At 42.8% G+C, this 8,981-nt stretch overlaps 1 long non-coding RNA gene across 1 annotated transcript; it reads right to left on the bottom strand.

Moving 5' to 3' along the window:
* Positions 1-5,210: 5,210 nt before the first annotated feature.
* Positions 5,211-8,981, bottom strand: LOC112470026. The gene is made up of 2 exons (XR_003042811.1): positions 8,896-8,981; positions 5,211-7,788 (listed from the first exon to the last, which is right to left on the bottom strand). It is a non-coding gene; the product is annotated as an uncharacterized LOC112470026 (long non-coding RNA).

Raw genomic sequence — 8,981 nt, forward strand, 5'->3', positions numbered from 1 at the left:
TACAATATTAATAGCTAAGGTCTAGCAGATTTTCTTTCCCTTTTTTTTTTTTTTAGATAAATAAATACGTTTCCTTTAGTTTTGAGCCAAGACTGTTTTCCTTATGACACTTTTCCACTTTTGCCCTCCCTGTTCTATAATTTTCCTCTCCCTCGGGTCCGTGTTTCTGCGCTTCGTGGTGCTCGTTTCAGAGCCATTCACTCATTCCTCGAATCCGATTTCCTCTGTGCGCCTCAGGCCTTCTCTCCTGGCTGCAGGCTGACATCTCCCTTTGTCCACTTACACGCACACAAGCGACCCGTGGGATTATCTTTCCTATTTAATGACACTTGGGGCCTAATAACGTTAAAACTTTTTTCTACCTTTGTGACTGCGACATGCCTAACGACGTGCACCCGAAGAATGGGTGAGACATGCTCTCTCACGTGCTCTCTGATTTCCCACTTGGGACTTCGAGCCCCACCTTCTGAACCCTGCGCACGTGGCTCGAATGGACGAAGGCATCTCGCTTCCCTTGTGTCTAGAGAGCATCGTGGCCATGACGCTAAGCCACGTGCCGAGCTCCAGGTGAGCGGGTGCCCTACCTGGCGGCACTCACCACCTAGAAGAAGACCCACAGCCCCAGGGGGGCCTGTTTAGCCGACGATGCCTCCTGGGAATCAACCCCACAGTGGAACTGAAGAGACCAAAGCGGTCGACTGTGTAGCTTGAAATGAAATGACTGAGTTTACCAACCCTCTTGGAAATGCAAGAGGGTAGCTTCTTATGACTTCCCAAGCCAGCCATGCTCCTTGTTGTATGTGACAGCTAGTGACCATTTTCCTCAGCAGCCTTATGGGTGACATTCAGGTGATAAAGGCAATGCTTTTAAACTACTGAATTTTTGTGATACTCTGTTTATAGATCTTAATGTTATATTTTAAACTGCCTTCATTTTGTTCTTCTGTATGGTTTTATATTTTTCCTAGAAATAAAGATTATTTTTGTCTATAATCACAGGTGCTACCAAATTAAAGGCTGAAGTCAACCACTGTCTCTAATTGCTGCTTTTGTGTAGATTCCATTACAGCCATTGATTCGTGTGTTCTGTCGGTCAGTCATCAGTCAGGAACCTAGTGAGTTTCTAGAATGTGCCCTGGACACGGGGGACGGAGAGGGGAGCAGCACCGCCTACCCTCAGGAGCCCGTGGACTCGGGAGAATGACCACACACATGGGTTGCTCCCGTGTCTAGTTCACTGACGAGTACACTCACGTTGTCGTGCAACAAATCTCCAGAACGTTCTCATCTTTCAAAACTGGGGCTCTGTGCTCATCACACAGCTCCCTATTTCCCCTCCCCCAGCCCACGGGGCTGTCTATGAATTCGAGTACATGAGATGCCTCATGTAAGTGACATCAGACAGTATTTGTTCTTTTGTAACTGCTTATTTCACTTAGCATACTGTCCTCAAGATTCATCCACATTGTGGTGTGTGACAGTAGTTCCTTCCTTTATAAGGCTGAATAATATTCCATTATATGTATATATCACATTTTATTTATCCATTCATCTGTCAGTGGACATTTGGGGTGTTTTCATCTCTAGGCTATTGTGAAAAATGTTCCTGTGAACACAGGTGTAGAAATCTCTTCAAGATTCCGCCTTCATTTCCTCTAGTTGTATACCCAGAAGTGGGAGCAGACTACTGGTAATTCAATTATTAATTTTTTGAAGAACTTCCACACTGTTTTCCACAGTGGCTACACCATTTTACAATTCCATAAATAATGCTCAGTGCGCATCTGGTGCACAAGGACATACATGTTTGCTATTGAGTTATAGTGGTTCTTTGTATATTCTGGATAGTAATCCCTTGTCAGATATATGATTTGCAAATGTTTACTCCCATTCTGTAGGTTCCCCTTTCACTCTGTTGATGGAGTTCGTTATGTACAGAATTTTTAGGTTAGGCGTAGGCCTATTAGACTATTTTTTAATTTGTTATCTGTGCTTTTGTCGTCGTAGCTAAGAAATCATTGCCAACATCCAGTATGAAGTTCTCCCTCTATGCTTTCTTTTGGAAATACTATAGTTTTATGTTTAGCTCTGTAGCCCATTTTGGGTTAATTTTTACATGTGGTGTAAGGTAAGGGTCCAGCTTCATTCTTTTGCATGTGGACATCCATTTTTTCCCCAGCATCGTTTGCTGAAGAGACCATCTTTCCCGCATTGAGGTGTTGTCACGCTTGTTGACGATTTGACATAAGGGCGCATTGAGAGCTCTTTTCTGTTCTGTTGGTCTAGATGTCTGTCTGTGTGTGCCGGTACCACACTATTTTGCTTACTCACCTTGTAATATGTTTTAAAATCAGGAAGTGTGAGACTTCCAACTCTTTTGTTCTTTTTCAAGATTGTTTTGGTTAATCAGGGTCCCATGAGATTCCGTATGAATTTTAGAATTTTTTTTCTATTTTTGTTAAATGTGCTGTTGAGATTTTGATAGTGATTGTAGTGAATCTATAGATCGCTTTGGAGTATTGTCATATTGCTTTAAAACAGACATTTGATTATATATCTTGTGGTATATAGCCAGCCTCGGGACAGAAAAAAACTGCAAAGAAAACTTGGTTTTCTTTTGTAATCATACTGTTATGGTAATGTTTATTTTTTTTTAATCCTGAAACTTATATATAACAGGATAAAGCAAATAAGTAATTGTTACTGTTGTTAGAAAGCAAGATTTTCATAAGAAAAATGAGGTGTAAATGTAAAATTTAAAAAGCTAAATGAAAACACTGTAACCCTAAATCGAATGCAAAGAAATAAGTATAAATTCAGATATTTAAAAAAATTTTTCCCTGGCTCCACCTGCTGAGGAAGTCTAGAAACTAACTGAGTTGCCACCAGCGTCACTAGTCGAAATTGTAGTCCCTGTATACCACTTCCCACTAAAAGTTTAATTGGAGAAAGTGCTAAGTCCAGGTTTGGCAGGTAATGAAAATGATAGCTTGGGACATCTTGTCCTACCAGAAACTATGTAAGATTAGTGTCAAAAGAACACAGAAGCCAATTAAAAGGGTTCCTTCTGGTTAAAAATAGGATAATTTTAAGCATCAAAAATCCCCTACATCAAATATACTGATATTCATAAATTCATAATGATGTTTTTTAAAACCAACTCATTGGCTACCTTTTGTGGGGGCTAGGAAACCAACTCATTGGGAAAACCCTAAGTACATGGGAAAGGTCAAGCGCCCTGCCTTTCTGGCATAACCTTCACCCTGGAGTCGCCGGATAGTTGATGAAAGGAGCAATATTTCCTTACGGAATTCCAATTCATGAACACAGGAGGAATGATGGAAGAGATATATCAATTCCTAATGAAATAATGCATCTAGGCAATGACCGTCAGTAACTAGCTGCTAGAAACATTCGATCAAACGTGATGGCAACTTTGTAATAGGTGGACCAGGCTAACCACAGCTGAAACCACTGACCAGTCTTGCTGTCGTACAAAGAAAAACTGGACTTTCAGGTGCCTCCTGATGACTTGCAATTGGAAGGATGTACCACCTGTGAAAGCATTTGACCAAAAAAAATTGAACCTGCATCTTATTTAAACTTTAGGTCTAACCAGCAGTTTTGAAGTTTTTAAAAATTGAATGAAATCTGAGATTTACTTCGAAATGAGCCCGTGGTGAAGGGTGGGGGTGGGGTGTAGATGAAACAGTACATACGGGCCACGTCGTCTGTGGCTGGAGCCGGACATGAGCAGATCCGGATTCATCACACCCCTTACTTTTGTGTATATTTTAATTTCCAAAATAAAAAGTTTTTAAAAAAGTGTTTGGACTCGATAACATTTTTCTATTTGTTAAAACCACCTGGAGTTCTTGCTTGCTCCAACCTGTCACAGAAATTCTTCCCTCGAGGTTTCCCTTGTCACTTTGTAACGAACAATGCAAATACAGGCTGGCAGAGGAGTGCTGTGCCCACTGAGGGCTGGCGAAGCACTGTGACGGCCTTTGAATGGTGTCATGAATCTCAGCAACTTTGCTGGAACAAAGATCTTGGTGGCATTAACCGTTCCTAACACCATTCTTTTGTGGCTTTTTAAAATGCATATACGTAATTACTTAGTCTTACTCCCACCAGATTTAAACTCCAGGAAAGCTCTTATTTTTTACCTACTGTATCTATAGTACCTAACATGCTTGGTATATCAGAAAACAGTTAAACTTTTTTTTCTATTCTAAAGTATTTGATTTTGACTTTTTCGATTTACATAGTTTCAGATATATTTTTCTCATGTCAAATAACAATATGGCGTTCTTTGGTTAACATACCATATTCTGCCAAAGCTATTCAAGAAAACTATTTAAAAAATAGAACAGCATCTCATTCTCTCCCGCCGCCAAGATTCTTTTATTTTATGACAAAACCACAGTTCTAGAAGCTTGTTTCTCACACCTGGAAAGACTAGGTTCGGGACATGATCCTGTAAAACGTAAGAGGTAAGCCCGATGAATCTGAACACAGTGGGTCTAGAGGCTGAAAAAAGAGGTCAAACCGCTCATGGGAGGTGCTGGTATTGGGGTGCAGGAGAAATTAGTTCAAAACAAGAGGATTCAAAGAGGAAATATGTCCACGTGGAGTGGGGAGGATAGTCAGAAGAGGTCCATGACACCAACCATAATGTTTTTTTTTTTGGAAGGGGAAAGTAGATAAATGTGTAAGAAATATGGATGCTGTGGTTTTGTAAAGAATGCACTCCCGAGGACTATAATTTAAAACCTGAGAAATTCAAGACTGATTTTCTCATGGAATACATGGAAAGTAGGATATGTATTCTCAGAGCTCATAAATCTATAACAGTTGGGGCAAATTTTTACTTTAATGTTGTTTTTTTATTATTGTTGCTGAAGGCTCTAGAGTTCCGGCTCCCAAATTCACAGTAAAAAAAATCAAAACCATTATTTCACGTTCTTTACCATGTTTTATCGTGTGTCACTCGTATTCCACAATTATTGACCCAGCACTTGCACCACCATTTCATGAATGGAGGGTCAAAAACGTGTTTTAATTATAATAACAAAAATAACACGGCAATAATCAAAATCACCACCAGAAGTTTTTCCTATCTTGAAACAACACGGTTCACATCGCTGACGAAACGAGGCAGGTATTTTTGTTTAATCGGCCCTGCCAAGTAGCAAGAGGATACACAGTTTCAATTCGTAAGAGTAAAATCACGTTATTTTATTAGTTTTTCAAAAATCTGGGCAATACATACGTTCGCATTTTGCTTATAAGACCTAATATTTTTATTTCTAAATTTGCATCTACACTGTGCTGTATAAATGTGGCTTCTAGGGTGAGGAAAGAGAACAATATAGATGACAAAGAGATTGATCCGACCAGAAATGATCATTGGAACTCCAAGGCAACTGTCTGCAAATAATTTGTTACATCTACGTTACAGTTTTGAACCAATACTCTCAATTCGTATTCCCGTGTTGGGGCAAAATCATCTCAAGAACCACTCCTGCATCACCCTTTCCGACTCTACTGGATCATTCACTGAGTACAGTCGGTAGTGGGTTGGTCAATGTTTATAACATCCGGCTTTGGGGCGGGGCTAAGTCGTAGCAGTTGTGTATTTCCATGGTGTAAATACTTCCATCCTGGCCAAGTTCAAGGTGCCGACATGGAAGCGATGTGCGTACTTGGCTCTCGCAGGCGGTATGAGCTGCTCCTGTACACCACTGCAGGTGTTTTTCGGGTCAGGTCACAAACCCACTGGTGGGTCTTCAAACGTATTAGTGGGTTATAAGCTGCACTTTTGCAATGAAAAATTAGAGGACGTTTTGTGCATAATGAGATTACTGTTTTGTGAAATTTGTTTCATGATTTTAAGTACGGATATAAGAAGTCACAATGTAAACACAGTCCTCTTGTGCTGACCTGAAAAAAAGTCTAAAAGGCACCGCTGTGGTATCGTCTGTCTTTAAAATAAAAATGAAACAAAATCAAAATCTTCACTTTGTCCCATTGCTTTCTTGGCTTTCATAGTTTCTGTTCCTCTTCACAGCAAAACATCTTGAACTATTTAGTCATTATTTCTACCACTTCGTCAACCTCTCATTTCTCAGCCCACTTCAGGGTCTGTCACAAATGACCTCTGCCTTGTTGAATCCGTTGGGTGCTTCTCTGTTCCTTGACCTTCCGGAGCATTTGGCACAGTCGGCTGTTCTTATGACTTCTTTTGGTTTCTGTGCCCTCGGTGGGTGTCCATGGCTGCCCCTTCTCATATTTTTATTGTTTTTTCTTGACTCGGCTCCCCAGGGCTATGTTCTAGGCCACCTCCATCTAGCTACTTGCCTCGGTGGCCTCATCCAATTCCGTGCCTTTATCGCATATGCTCCAGCCATGCTGCTGGCCTTCCTGTTCCCGAGGACACTAAAAGTCCTCGGGAGCCTTAGGTTCTTTGTGTCCACTGTCCCCTCACCCTGGAATGCTCTTCCCCAACATCCTCCTTTGGCGTCCTCCTTTCTTCAATTCACCAGCAACTTAAACTTCACCTCTTCGGAAGGTTCCCTCTGGCATCCAAATAAAGGAGCCCCCCAGGTGCTCCCAATTCTATCATCCAATTTTAATCTGTTCCAAACACATCATCATCTGTGTCTCCTACTGTGAGGTGAGCTGCATTGAAGCAAGAACAGTCACAACCCCCTGCCTCCATGGAGCTTATACTCTGGAGGATGAAGTCAAAAAAGTAATCAGAATATGAAAGTGCTCAAGAAAAATAAAGCAAGGAAGAGTGATGGGGACGGTGCGCGCTCCAGGAGGGCGTTCACGATTTTAAATACGGCGGTCAGGAAGAGCCTCGCTGAGAGCTGATAATTTGGGGAGACTTGAAGGCGGCAGAGGACACATCATATGCAAAGGTTCTGAGGTGGGACTGTGACAAGCCTGCCATAGGATACCGAGAAGGCCGGAGTGGTTGCTTGGAACGGGGAGGAAGGTGGTAGGAAAGTCAGAGCGTGTCGGGGGAGGGGCAGAGCACGGGGTGTTCTTGTGAGAACTCGGATCTTTACTCGAAGTAGGAGCAAAAGCTAGTGGAAGGTTCTAGCAGGAGTGTTTGGATCATGCTTTATGATGTCTCTGGCTGCTGACCGAGAATGGACTGCAAAGGGACAAGGGCAAAAGAGGGATGGCAATTAGGGGGCTGTTGCAATAATGCAAGGAGGACGTGAGGGGCTCTTGAATACTTACGCCCCTTTCCTGAATGTAGAAGGGTCCCGTGAGGACAAGTGCAGCAGACCCCCTTATCTGCGGTTTCACTTACCCGCGGTCAACTGCGGTCCAAATATAGTAAATGGAAAATTCGAGACACAAACATTTAAGTTGTGTGGCATTCTGAGGAGCGCGAGGAAATCGCATGTCATCTTGCTCGATCCCGCCCAGGGCACAGATCACGTAGGCCATCTCGTGACAGCCATGCTTGTGTTCGAGTCACCCTCATTTCACTCGCACAGGTTTTATTACAGCATGTTGTTAGAGTCGTCGTTTTGATTGTTGTTAATCTCTTGCTGGGGTGTGCCTAATTTAAATTTATCATAGGTATGTATAGGAAACACGGTATATATAGGGTTTGGTACTGTCTGCAGTTTCAGGCATCCATGGGGCAGAGGGGACTTGGAACATGTCCTCCTCGGGTAAGGGGGGACCGCCGTACTATAAAGCCATTTGTTTGCTCATATTCCTTATTGCTGTGCCTTGTCATGGTGGCCATTCAGTATGTATCTGTTGATTTTAAATGACAAAAATATATTGAGCTCACTTAATAAAACAGGGACCAATGAGAGGTTATTTCTAAGAATAAGTTCTCGGGGTTGGTGCATCTTTTAATCTGGATTTACTTCACCAGCACTGGATTTCTGGCCCGTTTACTCAGTTCCTTTTGCACCCGAATCCCATGTACCAAAGAAACAGAACATAGATGAGTATTTATTTCAACTTATTTTGTAAAGGAGAGGGACTAAATACAGGCAAATTCAGTCGCTCTTCACTTTAATAACCTAATATTTCGACCTAATATTTCCAATGGCTCCTTCTTGCAAAGCATCACACAGTCATTGGAGAAGATAGACAAGCTCTTCTCAATTTACAACGGAGCTGGACAGATAAAACAATGCACAGAAAGACAAGTCCAACGCAGTGCTACCTCAAGGGTTAAATGCAGTGATTTAAGTTGGATTCTGGAGTGAATCAAACTTAGAATACGAATAGGAGAACAGTAATAGTGAATTAGACCCCGAGTTCACGGGTATGGGATGAGTAATGAATTCCTTAATTTAAATAACAAATAATAGAAACAAAAGCTACAGAGAACAGCCCATAGCAGCGGCACCAAAACGTGTCTTTCAAAGGAAACGTGGATAAAAATCGAGTAGAGACAAGCAGGAAAGTGAGAACTTTGTGTTCCCTAACAGAAAAAGAACTGCAAGCAGCCAGCTGTCCAAGGTAGCTTATCTTTGTGTTTCTCTGACGTTTTAACAGCAATAGGTCAAACCAGCAGTCGGTGGGGGCCCTTGACTGAGCAGTCGGGAATTCACTGAACATGTAATACGCTCAGACTTGTGCTCCAAACTGCTCACATTTTCCCCAGGGAAGCGTACAACTTAGCGAACACCAACCCACAACACAATTGGTGCCTAATGGGCGGTGGCTGCAAGTCCAGGTTAGACTAAGTGGCCGGGGGTCTGGGCTGGGCAAAGTCCTGCTGAGCTGAAACCAGGTGCCCACCGTAGCACCTGCACCCAAAGGTGTGGCACAAAGGGGACGCCTGCAGTCGGGTGACCCTCGTCCGCCCTGCTCGGACTCTAATCTCAGGCAGACAAGGAAGTAAACCTGAGAAGCGCCGGCGTCCTGGGCGCCCAGGGAAGGCCAGAGACCGGCCTGCGGCCCGGGCGGGGCCTGGGCGGGGTCCGCAGCGG

The sequence above is a fragment of the Pteropus alecto genome, unplaced genomic scaffold, assembly GCF_000325575.1.
Source record: "Pteropus alecto unplaced genomic scaffold, ASM32557v1 scaffold189, whole genome shotgun sequence".
Lineage (NCBI taxonomy): Eukaryota > Metazoa > Chordata > Mammalia > Chiroptera > Pteropodidae > Pteropus > Pteropus alecto.